The sequence below is a fragment of the Musca autumnalis genome, unplaced genomic scaffold, assembly GCF_047663935.1.
Source record: "Musca autumnalis isolate F117 unplaced genomic scaffold, ASM4766393v1 scaffold_9, whole genome shotgun sequence".
NCBI classification, from domain to species: domain Eukaryota; kingdom Metazoa; phylum Arthropoda; class Insecta; order Diptera; family Muscidae; genus Musca; species Musca autumnalis.
The window spans coordinates 1249926-1277255 of record NW_027412450.1 but is presented as its reverse complement, the minus strand read 5'-3'; the positions used below and the strand labels follow the sequence as shown (position 1 = coordinate 1277255).

The window sequence follows — 27330 nt, the reverse complement described above, 5'->3', positions numbered from 1 at the left end:
GCTAATAATCCTGGATTTTTAAAGTTTATTTTTTCAAGGACCGACAAGCCACCAAACCTAGATTTTTAAAAAAATATTTTTCAAGGACCTGCCACTATACGTGAATTTTTAAAGAATATATTTTCAAGGAACGACAGTCTAATAAACGTGGATTTTTAAAGAATATATTTTCAGATCCGACCGGCTACTAAACGGGGATTTTTAAAGAATATATTTCAGGGAACAACAGACCAATAAACGTGGATTTTTAAGAATATATTTTCAGATCCGACCGGCTACTAAACGTGGATTTTTAAAGAATATATTTCAGGGAACGACAGACCAATAAACGTGAATTTTTAAGAATATATTTTCAGGGAACGAAAGACCAAAAAACGTGGCTTTTTAAAGAATGTATTTTCAGGGAACGACCGACCAACAAATGTAAATTTTTAAATAATAGGACCGACATGACAATAACGTGGATTTTTAAGGAATTTTTTTCTAGGACCGACAGGCCAATAAACTTGGATTTTTATACCCTCAGCATTTATGCTAACGAGGGTATATACACTTTCATACCGGCAAAATGTGCCTCATCTAAATAATGGTTTTAGACCCCAAGTATGTTTGGACGAAATGTGTTTCAGACAATTTGGAGTCGATTTAGCAATGTCCGTCCGTCTCCCTGTCCGTCTGTCTGTCTGGCTGGCTGGTGCGCACGATAACTCTCGAACGGAGCAACCGATTCGGTTCAAAATTTGGCTTTCGTAATATTTTGCCCAAACTTAGTTTAAGTTCGAAGATGGGTTATATCGGTCCACTCCTTCCGGTACCTCCCCCACAAAAGTTCGAAAATGTTCGGAAAATTTGTGCGCACAATAACTCTTGAAGGGAGTAAGCGATTTGGCCTACACTTTGTACATCGGGAAAGTTCTACCAGACTTAGATGAAGTTTAAATATAGACTCAATCGGTCCACTCCTTCGGGTACCTCCCACACAAAATTTCGGAAAAGTTCAGTTCAGGAACTGCTCTCGAATCGTTTCGGCTTTTGTTCCAACAACTTGCATACACTGCCCTCCATACGACGGTACAAATTTCATCAGGGGCAAGTCCATACTTCCTGAAAAAATAGCCTGAAAGATGCAAAAAGCCCGTCTGTAGTGGTTGGAGCGCAAGGTAACTCTTGAATGGATTTGCCGATTCGGTCCAAAATTTGGGCTTCGTAATACTTTGTCCAAACATAGTTTAAATTCGAAGATAAGCAATATCGGTCCACTCCTTCAGCAACCTCCCCCACAAAAGGTTGAAAATGTTCGGAAAATTTGTACGCACGATAACTGTTGAAGGGAGTAACCGATTTGGTCCATACTTTGCCCATCGTGAAATGTGTACTAGACTTAGATAAGGTTTCAATAGGGACTCAATCGGTCCACTTCTTCGGGTACCTCCCACACACATTTTCGGATAAGTTCAGTTTAGGGCCATCTCTCGAATCGCTTTGATTTTTGTTTCAGCTACTTGTATTCACTGCCCTCCATACGACGGTACAAGTTTCATCAGGGGCAAGTCCATACTTCCTGAGAAAATAGCCTGAAAGATGCAAAAAACCCGTCTGTAGTGGTTGGAGCGCAAGGTAACTCTTGAATGGATTTGCCGATTCTGTCCAAAATTTGGGCTTCGTAATACTTTGTCCAAACATAGTTTAAATTCGAAGATAAGCAATACCGGTCCACTCCTTCAGCTACCTCCCCCACAAAAGTTCAAAAATGTTCGGAAAAAAACTCTTGAAGGGAGTGACCGATGTAATCCATACTTTGCACATCCTAATATATCTACCAGATATAGATCAGGTTCGAATATGGACTATATTTGTCTACTCCTTCTGGTACCTCTCACACAAAATTTCGGATAAGTTCACTTTAAAAACTGCTCCCGAATCACTTTGATTTTTGTTGAAGCGATTTGCATTCGCTACCTCCATTACGACGGTAAAAGTTTTTTCAGGAGCAGGTCCATATATCTTGGGAAAACATCCCGGAAGGTGTAAAAAGCTCTATGTTACCATATGTGGCTCTCGAACTGTTCTACCGATTTGGTGCAACATTTGGTCTTCGTCATATTTTATCCAAACTTAGTTTCATGGGGCAATACCGGTCCCCAACTTTCGGTACTTCTCCCCAATATTTAAAAATTGTCACTAAAATGTTAGGTCGATATCACTTGAATGGTGCAACCAATTTGGTCCAAACTATGGATCTCCTAATATTTTGTCAAAATTTAGTTTAACTCTTAAAATGTCCCATATCGGTCCTCCCTAAGGGTACCTCCCCCACCAAAGTTCAATATTTGTGTTAATCCCTAATCCACATTTTTGTCGCCAATATTTAAATGTTGAAAAAGGGCCACAAAATTCTGAAGAGACGCTAAATACATTATATCTGTCCGTAGATGAAAATTTCAATTCACATTGGCTGAGGGTATACCTCTGAGGTATACGACTGACACTTTTTTACTTGTTATAGAATATTTTTTGACTGGCAAATAAACGTGGATTTTGAAAAAATATTTTTAAGGACCATCAGACCAATAAACGTGGATTTTTAAAGAATATATTTTCTGGGACCGACTGACCAATAAACGTAGACCATTAAACCTAGATTTTTCAAGGACCGACAGGACAATGAACTTGGATTTTTAAAGAATATTATTTTAAGGACCAACAGGCCGCTAAAACTGAATTTTTAACGAATATTTTTACTAGGACTGAACGATCAATAAACGTGACTTTTTAGGGAATATTTTTTAAGGACCGTCAGGCTACTAAATTTTTTTCAGAGACTTACATGCCGACAGGCCACTAAATCTTGATTTTTAAAAAAATATTTTTTCAAATTTTGACAGGCCACTAAACGTGTATTTTTTAGAATATTTTTTCAGAGACGGACAGGACACTAGAACTGAAGGAATATTTTTTCAAGGATCGACAGGCCGCAAAATTTGGATTTTTACAGAATATTTTTTCAGGAACCGACAGACAGCTAAACATCGATTTTTGAAGAATATATTTTCCGTGACCGACAGACCAATAAACGTTGATTTTTAAAGAATAGTTTTAAAGGACAGGGAGGCCAATAAACGTGTGTTTTTAAAGAATAATTTCAATGAACAGAAATGCCACTGAACCTGGATTTTTAAAGAATATTTATCGAAGAACGACAGGCCACTAAAGGCGGATTTTTAAAGAATATTTTTAAAGGCCGACAGTTTACTAAACATAGATTTTTAAAGTATATTTTTTTATGGACCGAAAGGTCACTAAATGTGAACTTTGAACGAGATTTTTTTCAGGGAACGGCAGTCCACTAAGCTTGGATTTTTAAAGAATATTTTTTCAAGGACCCACAGACCACTAAACTTGGATTTTTAAATAACATTTTTTTAAGGACCTACAGGCCACTTAACTTGGATTTTTAAAGTTTATTTTGTAAAACGATAGGCCAATAAACGTGGATCTTTTTAAGAATATTCATGAGTCGCCAACCGTGCATATTAAAAAAATATTTTTTATGGACAATCTTATGAATATCAGTAGAGAAATCTAGGCGTGTATATGTTATCACTACGTATTCACCACCCTGAGTTTCATAAGAGGACAAGGATAGAATATGGACAGCCAGATAATAGGAAACCATAATGGGTATCTAAACTTTGGGTGCCACCTTGGCGCAATGGTTCCCCGGCCAGGCAACATCAAACATTTTTCTCAGTAATGTTGGCGACATTTCCTGAGTATTTCAACCTTGAAAAACTTCCCCATAAGTGGTGTCTTAAGACCCGCCGTTCGGACTCGGCGATAAACAGTAGGTCCCATATCATTGAGCTAAATATGAATCGGGGTGCACTCATTGATATGAGAGAAGTCTCCCTTGTCTCGTATGGGGTGTTGTGGAAGAATGTTTTTTGTTTTTATCTAAACGTTCTTCTGAAGACCAACAGTTCACTTAATTTTATACGTTTTAGATTTGTTATGAGTAGTGGTCTGGAGTGCGTATACGTATTATCACACTGTATTCGCCATCCTATTCAATTGTTTTCTCATAGCTTATTTGGCCAAGAATTTTATTTGATTAACACGCTATTAGAACACGGAAACTACAATTTGTGGCCAAATCGCACGAGAACATGAGCAAACCGATAGATATTTTTTACTATTCTTGGTAATGGTAAAAGGAATTTGTAATGGAGGGCCAGCGATAATTTGGCTTTCATTGTCAAATTTGCAGCGGTAAGATATTTTGTAGATATATATTTTTGGATTTTTAGGACGAGAAGGAATCGAGAATCAATAGTGGGCCCTCAAAACTTATCAAAAGGGTATATATCCCCTCTTTATGAAATCTTTGCAATATGAGTATTGACCAATAGTCTTAACGTATTCACCAAACTTCATTTAATTTACTAAATTTTTTACGTTTTAGATTTGTTATGAATAGTGGTCTGGAGTGCGTATACGTATTGTCACACTGTATCCGCCATCCTATTCAATTGTTTTCTCATAGCTTATTTGCCCAAGAATTTTATTTGATTAACACGCTATTAGATCACGGAAACTACAATTTGTAGCCAAATTGCACGAGAACATGAGTAAACCGATAGTAATTTTTCACTATTCTTGGTAGTGGTCAAAGAAATTTGTGATGGAAGGCCGGCGAAAATTTGGCGTTCATTGTCAAATTAGCAGCGGTAAGATATTTTTAGATATACATTTTTGGATTTTTTAGGGCGAGAAGGAATCGAGAATCAATAGTGGGGTCCTCAGAGCTTATCATTTTCAAATATGAGTATTGACCAATAGTGTGTATAGGTATTGCCATAACGTATTCACCACCCTTCACCACGGTTTTCATGTACCTTTTTTGCCAATAATTTTACTTGGGATATTTGTTAAGACCATTCAGGTACATATGTCTCTGTCTGTATTGCCCATAACATCGGAAAGTCGGTTTTAGAGATAAATTTTCGGAAATTTATAGAACGTTGAGGGATTAATATGTGCGAGCAAATATCTGAAATTCATATAATGTGGCCAGAGCATATTAAAAGGACCCATAGTTCACAACACGATGTTTTCTTGAAACTATTTTTTAAGAACCACCTAGCCCCTATACAACCCCCACCCACATAATGTGGATTTTTAAGAATATTTTTAAACATCCATAAAATGTGGATTTTTTTAAAAAATGCATTTTCGTTTTTTCAACAAACCACAGCATGTGGATTTTTTAAAAATTATTTTTTGAAGCATCCACAAATTTTTTTTAAATATTTTTTCAAACATCCACAACACGTGAATTTAACAAGTAAGAAAAGCGTTAAGTTCGGTCGGGCCGAACTTTTTATACCCTCCACCACAAATTTCAGCCATTTTGGTGGATTAATGTGGCCACTACCTTCAAAATACCGAAATTCGGAAGGTACCGTTCTATGGGGGCTATATGATGGCGTGGACCTATACCTACAAATTTCTGGGGGAAAGTTTTATACGCCTAAAGAAGACTAAATACCAAATTTCAGCCATATCGGTGTGATAATGAGGCTAAAACGCTCAAAATATCGAAAATCGGGAGATATTGTATTATGGCGGCTATATCAACACGTGGACCTATATAAACATTTTATGGTAGAAATGTTTCTTAGCCTCTGGAAACACAAAATACAAAGTTACAACCGATTCTTTGGTCAAATGGGTCTAATACATTCAAAATATATTAAAATGATGCGTACTTTATAAGGGGTCTTATGTGGGTACTATACCAAAACGTGGACCTATATAACCCAACTTTGGTAGGAATGTTTTCTGGCCTCTGAAGACACAAAATACCAAATTACAACCAATTCTGTGGTCAAATGGGTCTAATACATTCAAAATATATTAAAATGACGCGTACTTTATATGGGGCCTTATATGGGGGCTATACCAAAACGTGGACCTATATAACCCAACTTTGGTAAGAATTTTTTTTGGCCTCTGGAGACACAAAGTACCAAATTACAACCAATTCGGTGGTAAAATGGGCCAAATATCTTAAAAATTCCTTAAAACGACGACGCGTCACGCGTCATTTTGTATGTGGGCTATACGAAGGCGTGGACCTACATAGCCCGCTTTCAATACCAAAAGTCCTACGTTAATATAACATATTTTCCCAAAATTTCATTAACCTACGTCAATCCATTCGGACGCTAGAGTGATTTCCACAGACGGACAGACGGACAGACAGACAGACGGACGGACATGGCTACATCGATGTAGAATTGCACGCTGATCAAGAATATATATACTTTATGGGGTCTACAATGATTATTTCGAGTAGTTACAAACGTAGTGACAAACTTAATATACCCCCATCCTATGGTGGAGGGTATAAAAAAATAGCATCCACTTGGAACCACGAAATGCTAGTTGTGCCCATTGGTGCGTATACGTATTGCCGCAACGTATACGCACCCTTTAGTATAAATTTCATTTTATTTGTTATTTGTTGTGAGGTGGAATATAACGTTCTCTTCGAACACACATCCTCCGGATGATCAAAATCAAAGTTTTAACTCAACCTGATTTTACCTTGGTAATAGCAAACTAATATATTTATGGTTGGTTGCTGTGATTAGTTGGTTTTTGTTGCTATCTACCACTGCTAGGTATTTATAAGAGACCAATTTCCGGAGTTTTTATGTGCATTGATGAATGGATATGGCCTGCAAGCAAACAGGAAGTTACCATGAGTATATGACAGTTATTTAATGCTTTGTGGTTTAAACCCTAAAACTGTTGGAAAGAAGACCATATTAAATGCTTCTTATGCTTAATTAGACAATTATTTTGCAGCAAACGAATTAGTAAATAACTTTCATGTTTATAGAGAAAAATGTATGAAATAAATTCCCACAATTAAGTTTTACATTGGAAAATTTTATCCACCACTTTCCAATGTTAAACTTAATTGGGGATAGGATAACTAAAATCTAAATAATGGTTTATATTTTCTGAAGATCCAAAAACCTTCATGTCACAATGAATACAAATTAGATAAGAAAATTTATTAGATTTTCATTGGAATGCTTCGGCATATAAGATTGCAAAATTTCCTAGTATTCTCTTCAAGTTTCTTATTTGCATACACAACAAATGGCTCATTAATGAAGAAAAGCCGAAATTTCCAATAAACAAACATGTTTATCCGATTACAATATAAACTGAAATTGAATTTGATTTATCAATTTCCATTTCAAGATTTGTAAACGAGCTGTTGGTCTACAGGTATGACAGAAGTTGCAACTCAACAGCGCTCTTCACATGTTTGATTTCAATGGCTCAGCCAAGGAGTATGTCATCACATCCTTAAAAAGTGCACTTAAACTAACATAAGTGATTTCCTTTTGTCCATTAATTCCTTAACTTCCACTATTGTAACATAAGATATGTTTGGTATCTTCTGCTCCAACTATTGCTAGAATGTTTGTCATTTAACTTTGCTCTACAATGTTTATGTCAATGCCTTTAGGTTACGATATCTGAGCAACATATTTCCTTTTCCTCAATCTTATGGTTACTTGGATTACGGGGAATAGTATTCATTGCCATAGTACCAAATGTAGCAATATTGCAGATACAGATTTTTCTTGGGATGAACAACACAATTTTGTAATTCAAAAACATGGATAGAATGTTAAGGAAAATTTGTAGTGGAGATCCTAGAGATACTAAAATTTAGTTTTACTGAATTTCTTGGAATATTTTTGCAATCAACTTAGGAACGTAGAGGAAAGTGGAAATCTACTACAGCAATCGATGCAATCTACTGAGTAAATCCACGAGCCTTGGTAGCTTGCCCTAAAATATTTTTAAAAATCCACGAGCCTTGGTAGCTTGCCCTAAAATATTTTTTAAAATCCACGAGCCTTGGTAGCTTGCCCTAAAATATTTTTAAAAATCCACGAGCCTTTGTAGCTTGCCCTAAAATATTTAAAAATATCCACGAGCCTTGGTAGCTTGCCCTAAAATATTTTTAAAAATCCACGAGCCTTGGTAGCATGCCCTAAAATATTTTTAAAAATCCACGAGCCTTGGTAGCTTGCCCTAACATATTTTTAAAAATCCACGAGCCTTTGTAGCTTGCCCTAAAATATTTAAAAAAATCCACGAGCCTTGGTAGCTTGCCCTAAAATATTTTGAAAAATCCACGAGCCTTTGTAGCTTGCCCTAAAATATTTAAAAAAATCCACGAGCCTTGGTAGCTTGCCCTAAAATATTTAAAAAAATCCACGAGCCTTGGTAGCTTGCCCTAAAATATTTTTAAAAATCCACGAGCCTTGGTAGCTTGCCCTAAAATATTTTTAAAAATCCACGAGCCTTGGTAGCTTGCCCTAAAATATTTTTAAAAACCCACGAGCCTTGGTAGCTTGCCCTAAAATATTTTTAAAAATCCACGAGCCTTGATAGCTTGCCCTAAAATATTTTTAAAAATCCACGAGCCTTGGTAGCTTGCCCTAAAATATTTTTAAAAATCCACGAGCCTTGGTAGCTTGCCCTAAAATATTTTTAAAAATCCACGAGCCTTGGTAGCTTGCCCTAAAATATTTTTAAAAATCCACGAGCTTGCCCTAAAATATTTTTAAAAATCCACGAGCTTTGGTAGTTTGCCCTAAAATATTTTAAAAATCCACGAGCCTTGGTAGCTTGCCCTAAAATATTTTTAAACTCCATGAGCCTTGGTGGCATTCCCTAAAATATTTTTAAAATCCACGAGCCTTGGTAGCTTGCCCTAAAATATTTTTAAAAATCCACGAGCCTTGGTAGCTTGCCCTAAAATATTTTTAAAAATCCACGAGCCTTGATAGCTTGCCCTAAAATATTTTTAAAAATCCACGAGCCTTGGTAGCTTGCCCTAAAATATTTTTAAAAATCCACGAGCCTTGGTAGCTTGTCATAAAATATTTTTAAAAATCCACGAGCCTTGGTAGCTTTTTTTAAGATTTTTGCAGGGATACATTTCCTCTTAATGAAATTTTGCGAATGCAAGTAGTGACCATTGGTGCGTATACGTATTGTCGCAACGTATTCGCCACCCCACAGTATCAATTCCATGTACCTATTATTTGCAGTGAGGTGGAAAATAACGTCCTCTTTTACCACACGTTCTCCGAACATGATCAACATCAAATTAATAAAAACTCACTAACTTTTTCCTGACATGCTTTAGCATATAAACTTTCAAAATCTCCAATTACATATTCCCATCAAGTTCCTTATTTGCTTAATGCAAAAATGGTTCAATAATGAAGTAGAAAACAAACTAACATGACTATCCGATTACAATTTAAACTGAAATTGATTTTGATTTATCAATTTCCAATTCAAGATTTGTAAACGAGCTGTTGATCTAAAGGTATGACAGAAGTTGCAACTCAACAGCGTTCTTCACATGATTGATTTCAATGACACAGCCAGGGAGTATGTCATCACATCCTTAAAAAGTGCATTGTTAGTTAAAGTGATTTCCTTTTTCCATTATTTCCTTAACTTCCACTATTGTAACATTAGATATGTTTGGTATCTACTGCACCAACTACTGCTAGTCTATTTGTCATTTAACTTTGCTCTACATGAACTTCATGTCAATGCCTTTAGGTTACGATATCTGAGCAACATATTTTCTTTTCCTCTTTCTTATGGTTACTTGGATAACGCGGAATAGTATTTATTGCCATAGTACCAAATGTAGCAATATTGCAGATGCGGATTTTTCTTGGGACGAACTACACAATTTTGTAATTCAAAAGCATGGATAGAATGTTGAGGAAAATTTGTAGTTGAGATCCTAGAGATACTAAAATTTAGCTTTACAGAATTTCTTGGTATATTTTTGCAATCAACTTAGGAACGTAGACGAAAGTGTAAATCTACTACAGGAATCAATGCAATCTACGAGTAAATTTTACCAATTGTCTAGTAAAAAAACTTTAAAAACTGCTTATCAACTCAAGCCAATGTATTTCAATAGTGTTAACGCCTATGTTGCGTATGAGTGTTGCCACAAATTATACGCCATAAAGTCATTGAGAATACTTCTTCATAGAGAGTATGTTTATTTTTAGCTTCAAAATTTCGTTGGGTAACCATTTCCTCTAATGATTTCTCCAAAAGTTTGTTTTCAGTATCACATATAATTTTCTTAAAAAAATTTCCTTTGGGAAAGTATTTCATTGAAAACCCAACGAATAGGTTTCAGCCATTAATCAAATTTTTATTTACAAAAATTTTATGATCAAGCTACGTATGTGTATTGCCATAACTCATACACCCCAGTGAAGTATGACTTCCACATATTCGTGTGGCAGTGCAGGAGTATCCTTTAAAACTTCAAAGTATTCATCTTCGCTGTTTTTTTTCTAGAACCGAGGCCTAGCCTTAATTAATCTTAAAACAAAAACAAAGTTTTTCACCCCACATGTGTTATTTTTTCCATAATGGTGATAATATTAATAAAGCTATATTGTGGATCCAAGGGCTTCAATACATGTTGAAACAACAAACCTTTTGGCCAAAAAATGTAATTTTATGGCCAATGTAAATATATTTCTATTGAGAGTTATTTCTGCGACCATGGTTGGTATGACTCTTCATACGCCCAATGGTACTAGAATGGTAAATTTCTCTCATTAATTATGTTTTATTCGATAGGCATATATTTTTAATAGAAAAAAGAACACTACTGTTAAACCGGAAGTTTTGCCTTAATAATTTCAATAAAGTTACACTAAAGATTTTTGATTTTCTTGTCTTTAAACGAAAAATCCCTTTAGCAACAACCAAACATTTTATTGATAGAATCAACATCAAAAGGAAGTAAATAGATGTTCGAAAGAAAACATGAAAATCAATATTAGTGATATGTCCTTTATAGCGTTGACCGTATCCTTTTCAGTAAATGTCAATGGTTATGTTGTTGTCAACCTAATGAAATACTTTGATTTTTTTGGATGATAACAATTTAAGGGATTGCAAGACAAAAAAACTATGACTTATATTTTAAGTTTTTGGTGAGTCTGTGTATTTTTAGGTAATGTTAAAAATATGTAAAATATTTTTTCAAGCATCAAAAAACATACTTTTTTAAAAAATAGATTTGTAAGCAACCACAGTAAGTGGATTAAAAAAAAATATTTTTCAAGCATCCATAAAAAGTGGATTTTTAAATATTTTTACAAGCATCTTCAAGACGTGTTTTTTTTAAATGGATTTTAATAAATGTTTTTTTTTTTCAAGCATCGACAGAACATGGATCTTAAAAAATGAAATATTTTATATTATTCACAAAACGTCGTTTTTTAAAAAATATTTTTTCAAGCTTTCGTAAAACGTGGATTTCTTAAGAAATATTTTTTCAAGCATTCGTAAAACGTGGATTTTTAAAAAAATATGTTTTAAGCATTCTTAAAACTTGGATTTTTTAAAAAATATGTTTTAAGCATTCTTAAAACTTGGATTTCTTAAAAAATATTTTTTCAAACATTCACTGAACATGGATTTTTTATAAAAATATTTTTTAGCTTACACAAAACGAGGATTGTTTTAAAAATATTTTTCCAAGCATTTACAAAATGTGGATTTTTTTAACAAATATTTGTTTAACCATCCAAAATACGTGGATTTTTTAAAAAATGTTTTTTCAAGCACCCATAAAACGTGGATTTTTTAAATATATTTTTTCAACCATTCACATAACGTGGAATTTAAAAAAATATTTTTTTAAGCACCCATAAAAAGTGGACTTTTTAAAATATTTTTACAAACGTCATTAACACGCGGATTTTTTAAAAATATGTATTTCAGTGTTTTTTTTAAGTATTATTTCAAGCATCCAAAACACGTGATTTTTTTTCAACTTTTTTCAAGAATCCACAAAACGTCCATTTTTTAGCAACATTTTTTTCATGCACCCACAAAACGTAGATATTTTTAACAATTTTTTTTCTAGCACCCACAAAACCTGGTTTTTTTAAAAATATTTTTTAAGCGTCCACAAAACGTGAAATTTTCAAAAAAAAGTTTCAAACATCGACAAAACGTGAGTTTTATTAAACATATTTTTTCAAGAACCAACAAAACGTGGATTTTTTAAAAAATATTTTTTTCGAGCATCCATAAAACGTGGATGTTTTTAAAAACAATTTTTTCAAGCATTCATAAAACGTGGATGTTTTAGAAAATATTTTTTTCGGGAATTCATAATAATATTCTATATTATATTTTTTGAAGAAACCACAAATCTTGGCTTTAAAAAATTATTTTTCAAGCATACACAAAACGTGGATTTTTTAAGAAAATATTTTTTCATGCATCCACAATACGTAGATTTTTTAAAATTTTTTTGCAAGCATTCCTTGGATTTTTTTAAAAAACTTGGATTTTTTTAAAAAATATTTTTTCAAGCTTTCTCAAAGCGCGGCATTTTTAAGAAATATTTTTTTTAAGCATCCACAAACCGTGAATTTTTTAAAAAATATATTTCAAGCATCCTCAAAACGTGGATTTTGTAAAAAAATATTTTTTCAAGCATCCACAATACGTAGATTTTTTAAAATTTTTTTGCAAGCATTCCTTGGATTTTTTTAAAAAAACTTGGATTTTTTTTAAAAAATATTTTTTCAAGCTTTCTCAAAGCGCGGCATTTTTAAGAAATATTTTTTTTAAGCATCCACAAACCGTGAATTTTTTAAAAACATTTTTCAACAATCCACAAAACGTGGATTTTTTTAAAAAATATTTTTTCAAGCATCCACAAAACGTGGATTTTTTAAAAAAATATTTTTTCAAGCATCCACAATACGTAGATTTTTTAAAATTTTTTTGCAAGCATTCCTTGGATTTTTTTAAAAAACTTGGATTTTTTTTAAAAAATATTTTTTCAAGCTTTCTCAAAGCGCGGCATTTTTAAGAAATATTTTTTTTAAGCATCCACAAACCGTGAATTTTTTAAAAAATATATTTCAAGCATCCTCAAAACGTGGATTTTGTAAAAAAATATTTTCTTAAGCATCCACAAAACGTAAATTTTTAAAAAAAAAATTTGTCAAGCATTCACGAAAAGTGAATTTTTTAATAATTTTTCAATCATTCACAAAAAGTGAATTTTTTTAAAAAAATATACTTTTAAGCACTCAAACAAAGTGAATTAAAAAATATATTTTTTTCAACCATACACAAAAAGTGATTTTTTAAAAAAATATATTTTTTTCAAACATTTTTAGATAACATTTTTTCCAGCTCATATCTTGTATATGGAGCCCAAAACGTGTCATTTCTGAGTATGTAAAATGAGTCGTATACGATATGACAACAGTTATACGACCTTTGACACTTTGATCCATTTACTTTTATTTGTGTTCACTTTAAGAATTACCTTTCTAATTCACAATAAATATGCCTGAGGTTCATTGTGAATTATATACTAGGTTTTACGCTTTTGAGTACTAACAGAGTACTTCAGTGGGTAATATTGTATATAAATAATAATAATGTTCAACATTATTATTATTATTTTTTCTTTTTTCCTTGACGACTTCTATTATTCATTATTGTGCTGAAATGGTGTTGACGCCCAATATCAAAAATTTTAAATATCCTACAACGAGGCGTATACGTTGTGACGGCACTCATACGTATCATTGGACGATATGTCAATTTTGATATATATACCCTCAGCCTTTAGGCTATGAAGGGTATATACACTTTCATACGGGCAAAATGTGCCTCATCGATATAATGGTTTTAGACCCCAAGTATGTTTGGACGAAATGTGTTTCAGACAATTTGGAGTCGATTGAGCAATGTCCGTCCGTCTGTCTGTCTGTCTGTCTGTCTGGCTGGCTGGAGCGCACGATAACTCTCGAAGGGATGAACCGACTCGTTTCAAATTTTGGCTTTCGTAATATTTTGTCCAAACTTAGTTTAAGTTCGAAGATGAGCTATATCGGTCCACTCCTTCCGGTACCTCCCCCACAAAAGTTCTAAAATGTTCGGAAAATTTGTACGCACGATAACTCTTGAAGGGTGTAACCGATTTGGTCCATACTTTGCCCATCGTGGAGCGTGTACCAGACTTAGATCAGGTTTTAATATGGACTCAATCGGTCCACTCCGTCGGGTACCTCCCACACAAAATTTTGGAAAAGTTCAGTTTAGGAACATCTCTCGAATCGCTTTGATTTTTGCTTTAGCAACTTGAATTCAATGCCCTCCATACGACGGTATAAGTTTCATCAGGGGCAAGTCCATACTTCCTGAGAAAATAGCCTGAAAGTTGCAAAAAAACCCCTATGACACCGTGTGAGGAGGTTGGAGGGCAAAATAACTCTCGAACAGGTCTGCCGATTCGGTCCAAAGTTTGGTCTTAGTAATATTTTGTCCAAACATAGTTTAAGTTCGAAGATAAGCCATATCGGTCCACTCCTTCAGGTACCTCCCCCACAAAAGTTCAAAAATGTTCGGAAAAATTGTGCGTACGATAACCCTTGAAGAGAGTGGCCGAATTGGTCCATACTTTACACATCCTAATATATCTACCAGATATAGATCAGGTTCAAATATGGACTATATTTGTCCACTCCACCCGGTACCTCCCACTCAAAATTTCGGATACATGATCACTTTAAGACCTGCTATCGAATCACTTTGATTTTTGTTAAAGTAACTTGCATTTGCTGCCTCAATAACGATTGTAAAAGTTTTTTTCAGGGGCAAGTCCATACTTCTTGAGCAAACAGCCCGAAGGGTGTAAAAACCCCATAGTCACCTTATGGAGTGGCTGGAGATCCACTTCCATAATGGCCAATGTCGATTTATTCCTTTAAGTATTTCCTCCGCAAAACTTTTGCTCTTTAATCCTAATCAACATTTTTGTCGTTTGACACGCCCAAAATTTTTAAAACCTTATATACGTTTTTTGGAAAAAAATGTTTCAATATACACAGGCTGAGGGTATATCTCTGTCGGCCAAGCCGACTGATACTTTTTTACTTGTTTTTTTTTTTTTTAATTCACAGAAAATGGAATTTATTATGAAAATATTTTTTAGCTTTCACAAAACGAGGATTGTTTAAAAAATATTTTTTCAAGCATTCACAAAAAGTGGATTTTTTTAACAAACACGTGGATTTTTTAAAAAAAATATTTTTCAAGCATCCACAACAAGTGATTTTATTTAAAGAAAAATATTTTTTCAAGCATCCACAAAACGTGAAATTTTAAAAATAAATTTTCAAACATCGACAAAACGTGAATTTTATTAAACATTTTTTTTCAAGAACCAACAAATCGTGGATTTTTAAAAAATATTTTTTTCGAGCATCCATAAAACTTGGATGTTTTTAAAAACAATTTTTTCAAGCATTCATAAAACCTGGATGTTTTAGAAAATATTTTTTCGGGCATTCATAAAACGTTAATTTTTTAAAAAATATTTGTTCAAGCATCCACAATGTTGTAAATGGCAAAATAATACTTTATACAGTTGAACCTCGATTATCCGTGAATCGATTATCCGGGAACCTCCATTATCCGTGATAGAAAAGAAATGTTGGGTTTTGTTCAATTTCCTCTATGTTTCGTTATAAACTTCATTACCCGGCATTAAAAGAACACTTTCCAATTAATTTGATTAAGCAAACAAAAGGTAAACAAACAAAAAATCCGGTCCCGAACATCACGGATAATCGAGTTCCGACTGTACATTTCTACTGTATTTCATTGTTTACATTTTTAACATAGTAGGCCTTGATTCTTTGTGTATTGAAGAAAATATTGTACACACATTTTGTTGTCAGTCTCTTAATAAATTTTCATTCCTCTACACATTAAAAGTTGGTGTTTGTATTTTTGTTCCTCGGACTCATCAATTTGTCACAGGTTATCGTCCCTGGGCACTTCCACTGCGCCGTATCGAAGGAATATCAAGGAAGATAAAATAATTGTGCAAAAATGAGTTATACAAATGTGAAAATTGAGCCGCTTGGTAAGGAGAATTTTGATACATGGAAAATTCAAGTGGAGGCATTGTTAATCAAGAACAATGCATGGAAATATGTAAATGGCAGTTTCCCAAAGCCGAGTGCGCCTCCGGATAAGGTGGAAGAATGGATTACAGAAGATGGTAAAGCCAAATCTGATTTGATTTTGTCAATTTCCCCTACGGAACTGAAACAAATTAAGAATTGCAATGCCTCAAAGGAAGTGTGGGACAAATTGCATAGCATTTACCAGTCAAAAGGTCCCGCTCGCAAGGCAATGCTTCTCAAATCCTTGATTCTACTAAAAATGATGAACGGAGATGACATCAGAGACCATATTAGGAAGTTTTTTGACATTGTGGATAAAATTAATGAAATGGAAGTTGAGATAATCGACGACTTGCTTACAATATTGCTATTGTACAGCATTCCTGAAGAATATGAATCATTCAGAATTGCTATAGAGACCCAGGAGAAGCTGCCTAATCCAGAAACGTTAAAAGTGAAATTGCTAGAGGAATACGAAGCTAGAAAAAGAAATGAAAGTGGTGAGTCTACAGATGCAATGTATGTGAAAAATTCTAAAAAGAGTTTTAATAGAAAAGTGACAAAGAAGGAAAATGGATCGAATTTCAATTCAAAATGTTTTTCGTGTGGAAGGGTTGGCCACGTGGCGAGAGACTGCAGAATCAGAAATGCAACTAATACAAATGGAAACCGAAAGAAACAGGAATTTTCAGGAAATGCTGAAATTTCCATGGGTATCAATGCAGAGGCAGAACAATGGTGTTTGGATTCAGGTGCCTCATCGCACATGTGTTCTGATAAAGGTAAATTTTACAGTATGGGAGATTCCAATACAGATGTTTTGCATTTGGCAAACAATAATTCAACAAGAATTGAAGGAGCTGGAATCGTCAAATTAAACTCGAAAGGTGGTTGTATCGCAAGACTGGAGAATACTTTGTATGTGCCGGATTTAAGATCAAATTTGTTGTCTGTTGCAAAAATGACAGCTAGAGGTTTTCAAGTGACCTTCTCCAAGGATAAGGCTTTAGTTGTTAATCCAAAAACTAAGGAAACATTGTTGATAGCGAAAAGGAACCAGAACTTATATTATGTTGCTGAAGAACCTGAAGAAAATTGCAGATCAGTTCAATGGACATGTTTAAAGGAATGGCATGAACGTTTTGGGCATCTAAATGAAGCCGATTTGAAAGACATTATTCGGAATAAGAAGGTAACTGGTGTAAATTTCAATACTAATGTGAAATTGCAGGTGTGTGAGACATGCATTAAGCTCAAGCCCCATTTTCCAGATCAACAACAAACTCGTCAGAATTGTTGGAGCTTATACACACCGATGTATGCGGCCCCATGAAGGTGAATTCTCATGGCGGAAGTCGTTATTTTTTTTACTTTCATTGACGACAAGTCAGAATGGTGCGAGATATATTTTTTGAAGAAGAAATCCGAAGTGTTGGAAAAGTTCACGGAATATCAGAGAATGGTTGAAAAACGAACTGGACGGATAATAAAGGCACTAAGATCGGATAATGGAACGGAATATACTAATAATGCATTCAAGAAATATTTGAAGGAGGAAGGTATAAAACATGAATTTACTGTCGAATATACACCTCAGCAAAATGGCGTGGCTGAGAGAAAGAATCGTACATTAGTCGAGATGGCGCGATGTATGATGATTCAATCTGGTCTAGCTCCTAGTTTTTGGGCAGAATCTGTGCTTACTGCAAACCATATACGAAACAGATGTCCTTCAAGAAGCATCTAAGCTGTTTTTCACAGTATTTTTCTCAGTAAAGTTCCCCAAGAAATTTATTTTTTAAAGATTATTTTTTAAAAACCAAAAAACTCCATATTTATGAGAATAATTTTTATAATTATTTACTAGATGTAGATATTTTAATGAATATTTTGTCTATAGCTAAGAAAACGAAAAACTTTTAAAGAATATTTTTCAAGAACATAAAAAAGCTTGATAACACTTCTGTTTTGTTTGTAATTATATTCCCTGAACACGTAAAATGAGTCGTATACGTTATGACAACACTTATACGACCCTTGATACTTTGAAACATTTACTCATAGTTATGTTCTCATCCTGAACTACATTTTATGTCAAATGCATTCACAACATAGATTTGTGCATTTCCTGTGTGAATTATTCAAGTATTAAGATAAAATATTACATTGTGCATTCGTGCTTTCACGCTGGCGAGGATGTGGTTTAGAATCTCAGTGGGGAAATCGGTTATGCATGCCATAGTGTTAACCATAAAAATTGTAATATTTACCATGGCATCTCGTTGGCAGATTGGTGTTGGCAAAGTGTGACATGCATTCGTTATGATTTACATGTTGCATATTAAGAAAAAAATATTGCAACATGAAGTCTTTTAAAAATGCATAAAAGATTTTTATGACTATATTTCTTGTCATCTAAGGGAAACATTGTTCTAAAGATACATAAATTGGTACTAACAAAACGTGGATTTTTAAAAAGTATTTTAAGGATCCACATAATGTGGATTATTTTTAAAAATATTTTTCAGCCTTTCACAAAACGTGGATTAAAAAAATATATATTTTTTCTGTCATTAACCAAACGTGGATTTTTAAAAAATATTTTTTCAGTCATTAAAAAAACGTGGCTTTTTTAAAAAAATATTTTTTCAGTCATTAACAAAACGTTGATTTTTTAAAAAATATTTTTTTAGTCATTAACAAAACGTGGATTTTTTCAGTCATTAACAAAACGTGGATTTTTTAAAAAATATTTTTTCAGTCATTAACAAAACGTGGATTTTTTAAAAAATATTTTTTCAGTCATCCATATAAATAAAAAATATTTATTCAAGCATCCTCAAAACCTGGATTTTTATTAAAATATTTTTTCAAGCATCCACAAAACCTAGATTTTTTAAAAAATATCTTTTCACGCATCCACATAACGTGGATTTTTTAAAAATATTTTTTCAAACATCCACAAAACGTGGATTTTTTAAAAAATATTTTTCAAGCATCCACGAAACGTGGATTTTTTAAAAAATATTTTTCAAGCATCCACAAAAAGTGGATTTTTAAAAAAAATATCTTTTGGATTTTTTAAAAAATATTTTTTAAAGCATCCACGAAACGTGGATTTTTTAAAAAATATTTTTTCAGCCATTAACAAAACGTGGATTTTTTAAAAAATATTTTTTCAGTCATTAACAAAACGTGGATTTTTTAAAATATATTTTTTCGGTCATTAACAAAACGTGGATTTTTTAAAAAATATTTTTTCAGTCTTTAACAAAACGTGGATTTTTAAAAAATATTTTTTCAGTCATTAACAAAACGTGGATTTTTTAAAAAAATATTTTTTCAGTCATAAACAAAACGTGGATTTTTTAAAAAATATGTTTTCAGAAATTAACAAAACCACGATTTTTTAAAAAATATTTTTTCAGTCATTAACAACTAGTGGATTTTTTAAAAAATATTTTTTCAGTCATTAACAAAACGTGAATTTTTTAAAAAATATTTTTTCAGTCATTAAAAAAACGTGGATTCTTTAAAAAATATTTTTTCACTCATTAACAAAACGTGTTTTTTTTTCAAAAAATATTTTTTCAGTCATTAACAAAACGTGGATTTTTTAAAAAATATTTTTTCAGTCATTAACAAAACGTGGATTTTTTAAAAAATATTTTTTCAGTCATTAACAAAACGTGGATTTGTTAAAAAATATTTTTTCTGTCATTAACAAAACGTGGATTTTTTAAAAATATTTTTTCTGTCATTAACAAAACGTGGATTTTTAAAAAAATATTTTTTCAGTCATTAACAAAACGTGGATTTTTTAAAAAATATTTTTTCAGTTATTACCAATACGTGGATTTTTTAAAAAATATTTTTTCAGTCATTAACAATACGGGGATTTTTTAAAAAATATTTTTTCAGTCATTAACAAAGCAAGGATTTTTTAAAAAATATTATTTCAGTCATTAACAAAGCGTGGATTTTTTAAAAAATATTTTTTCAGTCACTAACAAAACGTGGATTTTTTAAAAAATATTTTTTCAGTCATTAACAAAACGTGGATTTTTAAAAAAATATTTTTTCAGTCATTAACAAAACGTGGATTTTTAAAAAAATATTTTTTCAGTCATTAACAAAACGTGGATTTTTAAAAAAATATTTTTTCAGTCATTAACAAAACGTGGATTTTTAAAAAAATATTTTTTCAGTCATTAACAAAACGTTGATTTTTAAAAAAATATTTTTTCAGTCATTAGCAAATCGTGGATTTTTTATAAAATATTTTTTCAGTCATTAACAAAACGTGGATTTATTAAAAAATATTTTTTCAGTCATTAACAAAACGTGGATTTATTAAAAAATATTTTTTTCAGTCATTAACAAGACGTGGATTTTTTAAAAAAATATTTTTTTCAGTCATTAACAAAACGTGGATTTTTTTAAAAATATTTTTTTCAGTCATTAACAAAACGTGGATTTTTTTAAAAAATATTTTTTCAGTCATTAACAAAACGTGAATTTTTTAAAAAATATTTTTTCAGTCATTAACAAAACGTGAATTTTTTAAAAAATATTTTTTCAGTCATTAACGAAACGTGGATTTAAAAAAAAGTGTTTTTAAGAATCCACATAAAGTGGACTAAAAAAAATAAATATTCATGTGACGTGGATTTAAAAAAATTTTTAAGTATCCATGGGACGTGGATTTTATAAAATATTTATAAGTATCCCTGCGAAGTGGATTTTATAAAAAAATATTTGTAAGTATCCCTGCGACGTGGATTTTATAAAAAAATATTTTTAAGTATCCCTGCGACGTGGATTTTATAAAAAAAATTAAGTATCCCTGCGACGAGGATTTTATAAAAAAAATAAGTACCCATGTGAAGTGGAATTTATAAAAGTATCCATGTGAAGTGGAATTTATAAAAAAAAAATAATTATGACGTGAATTTTATAAAAAAAAGCATACGAAACGTGGATTAAAGCATCCACGAAACGAGAATTTAAAAAATGTATTTTGTTTGCCTATCCATTCTGGGGCTACTCATAGGTAGCATGGTATTAAAAGTCATTGACAGACCTTCATGTCATATTTCACAATCATTTTAGGTCCAAAACATTCATGAATATATACATTTTTTTTTAATGTTTAAAGGGGCATAAACATTTTGACGCAATTCATACGTATCATGGTCCTAAAACCCATTAAAAGACCTGAATATTTTTTTAAATGGCATATTTAAAAATTGGTTTGCCAAAAAACCAGATTTACAAAGGGAGCGTATACATGGCGACGCCACTCATACGTATCATTGTACTAAAAGTCATTATACGTATCATTGTACTCAAAGTCATTATACGTATCATATTATTCATATTTTTTCAGTATCATATTTCTTACCTAATTTGCTTTGCAATAAGAGCCTTTTTCTTAAATTTAAATATCCTATGAAGGAAGCGTATACATTTTGACGCTAATCATACGGATCAATGTACCAAACGTAATAAAAATGCCTCCCAAATTTCGTACATGTGATATTTCACAACTAATATGATTCAAAACCATTTCTTAAGTTCCTTTTTTTCAGAGAAAATAAACTCACTACAAGAGGGCGTATACATTCCGGCGCTACTTATACGCAACATGGTACTTAATATGATTCAAATTTCCCCATAATTTCCTAATTCGACATGAGTTTGAGATATCTTCTCTACTTCACACATTCCCCCAAGCAAAATTTATTCACAAAATCCTCTTGAAAAATTGAGAACTTCCGTTTCATATTTGCATCAGACATTACAACAAATTTCCACATGATTTCCTTTGGCCATTGCCGCCAACGCCCATCCATACACAAATATACTCTTTGAGCTTCATACACCAATATACTCTTTAAGCTTCCTTCCTGCCAACTACCACTAACTGACAGTCAAATTGATGAAATAATTTCAATTCCTTTTACGTTCGACATGCAACATTGCCTGCATTACAATATCAACAACAACAGCAACATATCATTCACATTAGACATAAAGCCTCTAAAGCACTTAATATCAATTAAGGATATGATGACCATATCCACCACATAGACATGAAGGATAGATGTGTTTACATAACAACTACTGCAAGTGAAGGAGTACAAGAAGAAGTCCTAGAGAAGATGTTATCGATATTTGTCTATTCAAGTGAAATTTTATAGCTGTAATTGCAAATATCATCAAGGCTAAATGATGGGGAAGTGGATGGAGAAATATTAAGGAAATGTTAACTAAACATTTATTTCATGGCATTCAAGGCCTATTAGGCATGGTGACATGTGACATTTGCAAAAGAAATCCACACACACATGCAAACACACATGACCTACTCACGTACATATCATTGAATTGACCCTCTCAACGGGAGGAATTACATGACTTTGCGTAATCAAGATATTGTATATTGTGTGAAAATGGAGGAAGTGGGAACTTATTTGAATGTCAGCTATAAACAAACAACAACCACTGCTGTGATATGGTCAATCATCAGGTCATGACTTGGTCATTTCACAAACAATTTAGACACATTAGGATTATTTTTATACATCATAACATCTTGGCACGTATGTAAACATGAAGGAAGAAGTCATGAACTCCGTAAAGTGAAATCCTTCACTAAGCCACATGAAATTGTTAGACCGCGTAGTGGCAAGTGGTAGACGTGACCAAATTAGGAATATGGGACAAAACAGAACTAAATAGAATCAATATTTTTGATTAACATTAACATTTTGTATAGCAAATTATTAAAAAAGAATCTAGTATCTAGAATCTAATATTATTGAATTTTCTTAGAAATTTATAAAAGAAAAAATTGCACTTCTGGAACAGAGCATGTATTGAACGAAATATTCTTTAAAATTTTTCCATGATACGTATGAGTACCGTCAGAACGTATACGCCACTTCATAGAATATTAAATTTATTTAATTCTTCTAATATAGGAAATCGACAGCCTTTCTTTATAAAATCCACGATTTGAGCATGCTTGATAAAGTATCATTAAAAAAACTTCCCTTCAGAATTTTTGATTAACATTTTGTATTGCAATTTATTAAGAAAATATTCCTCATCTAAATTCAGTCTAAACCATAGAAATAGAAAAATGCAGAATTTCTTGTTTAGACATTACATTGGAAGACCTCATGCTGGGAACTGGTAGACGTGACTTTAACTGTCGTGACTGTCCAATGCTACGTATGAGTTCCGTCACAATGTATACGCCTCTTTGTACGATATTTAAATTTTTTTTTAATATTGGGCGTCAACAACATTTCAGCACAATGTGAATAATAGAAGTCGTCAAAGTCAAAAATTATTAATATACAACATTATCCACTGAAATATTCTGCTATTGCTTGGAAACTAAACCATTACCTCACAAGCGTAGCATCTACAGTAGTATCTCGATAATTCGTAATCTATTCTATACGTATTATTGAGGTTTTCTATGTGGCGGGGTTAAAATGCGAAGAAAATGGATTCAAGGGACGGACAGCTTATACCAATTACTAATTCTGCGATAGTAGATAATTTATAAAGAACCGTAGGCATATTTATTCTGAATTTATTTGAATTACCCAGCAAAAACTTGGATCCGGTAGTCATTACGTAATCCATTACAAAGTTATGTAACCAAGCTACTTTTTTCATTACTAGTAATCCGAAAAATGATGGGTTATTTCTTAAAAATTTTGCAAGGCAAACCTACTTACTTTCCTCCCGAGGTGTTTGTTAGTTCTCCTGCCGGGCGCGTCCCCACCGGCAGATAGGGGGAGGCGGATGACCGCACTAATTAGTTCTAGATCTAGGGAATTAATTTGTGATTAAACCTGTTCCGGAACGGATTAGTACGATCACCTGCCTCAGGGAAATTTATTTTCTCCGCGGACAAAAAACTGACTATGGGGGTGTTCCCCTAAAACAAAAAACACAATATGAAGAAAGTTGGACAATGCGAAAAAGTTACGGTGCAGGGCCTAATAAACCCAGTACGAATCACACCCCGTCGTCATCATGCGATCGTGAGCAAATCTCTCCCACAGGTGTGGTCGAAGGTAATGCAACAAGCACACAGCCTAAGGGCAGATACAGAGAGCAAGAGACTTAGAAGCTAAGGGGAAGTTCATGCGAAAGCAAAAATAATATAACCGTCATGGAAATCCCAGAAAAGGAGGAGGTCCACAAGATGGTAGACGAAGTGAGCGACAGCATTGCAAAGCTCACAACACACAAGAAGCAGCTGTCTGGTGCTCAACGACGCAGGTTCAGGAAGCAACGGGCAAGCAAAAAGGCTATATCGCAGCATGCTCCCACAGGGACCATGAACACTCCCTCCACTTCTTCGGAAGCGGCGAAGAGGATCAGATCCCCCGAAGAGCAGAACACTGCAAAGGCGACGAAGAAGAAAAAGAGCTCCACATCCCCAAACGTCTCGAGTGCACCGCGTCAAGTACCACGCAAAGGAGACTGTTCCGAGAATCCTTTGGCAGAGGGCGACAAAGTCAGCTCGAACGTGAAGAGGGTGTGCCCAGCCGCGGAATCGACTGCAGTGCCTGGGGATTCTGCGAAGAAATCCCGGACCCGGCAGAAGAGGAAGAGGACTGCGGAGACTGGTAGAGAGCCGCCATCTTACGCCAAGGTAGCCAAGAAACGCTACAGGGACGAACTCTGCTATGCAGTGATCGATACCAATAGAGGTTCCGGAAAGCTACCCAAAGACCATCTTCCAGCAATTGAGGAAATGGTCAACAATAAGATATTGGATCACATAATGATTGGAGGTGATCCAATTCAAATTATCAGCAGCGGGGTCAAAGGGGACGTGATGGTGTTCCAATTTGCCCAGCATGCAAACGTTGCCGCCCTCAAGGATATTATCAGCAGCATAATACCTCCATGGGAAAGTGGCAAACTAAAGTTTATGAAGAAAGACCAAATTCCTCAACTAACAAAAACTTCGGTATTCGTCAGAGGATGGGGCAGCAAGTTCGAGACGGAACGCATGCTCGAAGTCTTTGGTCGCCAAAACAAGGACTTGGACGTGAAGATATGGGAGGTCTTCCACAGGGAGGAGCAGGAGGACGGAACTCTCCTTGTGGTCGGAATTGACCATCTCTCCATGGCTAGTCTGACAAAGACTAAGGGCAGGGCTTTCTACATCTCCAACGCTGTCCGCTTCAAAGCAGGAAAGGCGGTAATCGGCGAAAGCGAGGCAGCCAAACAAAATGAAAATGAAAAGAGAGTCGATTCCGTAATCACCGACTCTCAAGAAGCCCGTTTACTGGAGGACCAATGATTGCAACTGTGCTGAAGCTGGGGAATGGCAATATATACCTAGCGTCAGTATATTTACCGTTCGACTCGCCGACACTACCACCTACGTCGGAGCTGCAGCGGTTGGTGAGGAAAGCAAAACAAACAGGTAACGAAGTACTAGTAGGTAGCGATGCTAACTCACACCACATTGCGTGGGGCAGTACTAATACTAACAAAAGGGGCCAAGCCCTTTTAGATTTCTTGAATACTAACGACCTAATAACCCTTAACATAGGAAATAAAGCCACCTTTGTTAACAAGATTAGGGAAGAGGTATTAGATATAACAATATGTTCCGAAAATCTTATAAACGAGGTGCAGAATTGGAGGGTCTCGGAAGAGCATTCCTTCTTGGATCATCGGTATATAAGATTTGAACTAACACGGCCACCGCCGAAACCTATAAGTTTCCGAAATAAATCCAAAACCAATTGGATAAAATTTTGAAAACTAATAAAAGATAGGCTAGGGCACGATAGATATGAATGCCTAAGCACGGAAGATATAGACAGAAATGTCAACATTGTAACGGAGGTCTTAGTAAAGTCATTCGAAGAAAGTTGTCCCCTTCAAGAGAGAAAATCTGCCTACGAAAAACCCTGGATGACAGGAGAAATTCGTAACAAAGGCAAAGAGGTCCGAAGGCTTTACAACAGAGCTCGACGAAAGAATTTAGCTGTATTCTGTGACAACTATCACACAAAACTTAAAGAATACAACAAAATGACTAGAACAGCAAAGGACTAGAACAGCAGGAGGCGAGGGTAGTATTTATCCCCAAACCTGGTAAGGCAAGTTACGCAATTCCTAAGTCTTATCGTCCGATAAGCCTAACATCCTTCCTGCTTAAAACCATGGAACGTATAGTCGATACCATGATTAAGAGCAAGATCCCAAACGATATACCTAAATATAAACAACATGCATACGTTAAAGGCAGATCAGTGGAAACCGCTTTACATGAGGTAGTACACCACATCGAAAACACCTTCGACCAGAAGATGTATACACTGGCAGTATGCATTGACATCGAGGGTGCTTTCAATAACGTCAGCACTAAAACCCTTATCCAATCCTTAGATAAATTTTATGTGGACCGGGCCCTAAGGAACTGGATAAGCAATATGCTAAGGAATAGGTGGATAAGTTGCGGGCTACACGACGTAACGAAACGGGATAAAGTTGGTCAGGGAACGCCACAAGGAGGGATTTTGTCAACTCTCCTGTGGGTTACTACCATAAATACCCTACTGATAACTTTAACCAAAGAGGGATTTGAACCAGTCTGTTATGCAGACATCGTCATAATACTTCTGAGCGGAAAGAACCCTAATTTGTTACGCAGATGGGCCGAATCGGTCCTAAAACTTGCGTATAACTAGGCTAGACCAAGAGGTCGAAACGTTAACCCGAAAAAAAAACAGAAATATATCTTTTCACTAGGAAAACAAAACTGGGTCACATCGAAGAACCTGTTTTCCTTAACAAGACTATTAAGATTTCCAACAAGGTCAAATATCTGGGAGTAATCCTGGATAGGAAACTTATATGGAAGGATCATATCAAAGAACGAGCCAACAAAGCATACAGATGTTGGTCAACCTGTAGAAGGGCCATATGCTCTAAATGGGGTCTCAATACAAAGATGACACAGCCTATACAAAAGCGTAGTTAGACCCATCCTAACATACGCATCAGTAGTCTGGTAGACAGCGATGGATAAAAAATGTAATATACAAATTTTACAAAAACTCCAAAGAATGTGGTGCTTAGGCGTAAGAGGTGCTATGAGAACACCACCAACGAGGGCACTAGAAACTATTCTATACATACACCCAATAGAAATTCAGATAAAATATGAAGCTGC

General features: G+C 34.0%; 1 protein-coding gene across 1 annotated transcript in view; it reads right to left on the bottom strand.

Annotated features, from left to right (window-relative positions):
- The window catches only part of LOC141388253 (uncharacterized), a gene marked incomplete at its 3' end in the record, with an annotated part of 156159 nt that overhangs the window by 40132 nt on the left and 88697 nt on the right, over positions 1 to 27330 (bottom strand). The window lies entirely within an intron of this gene.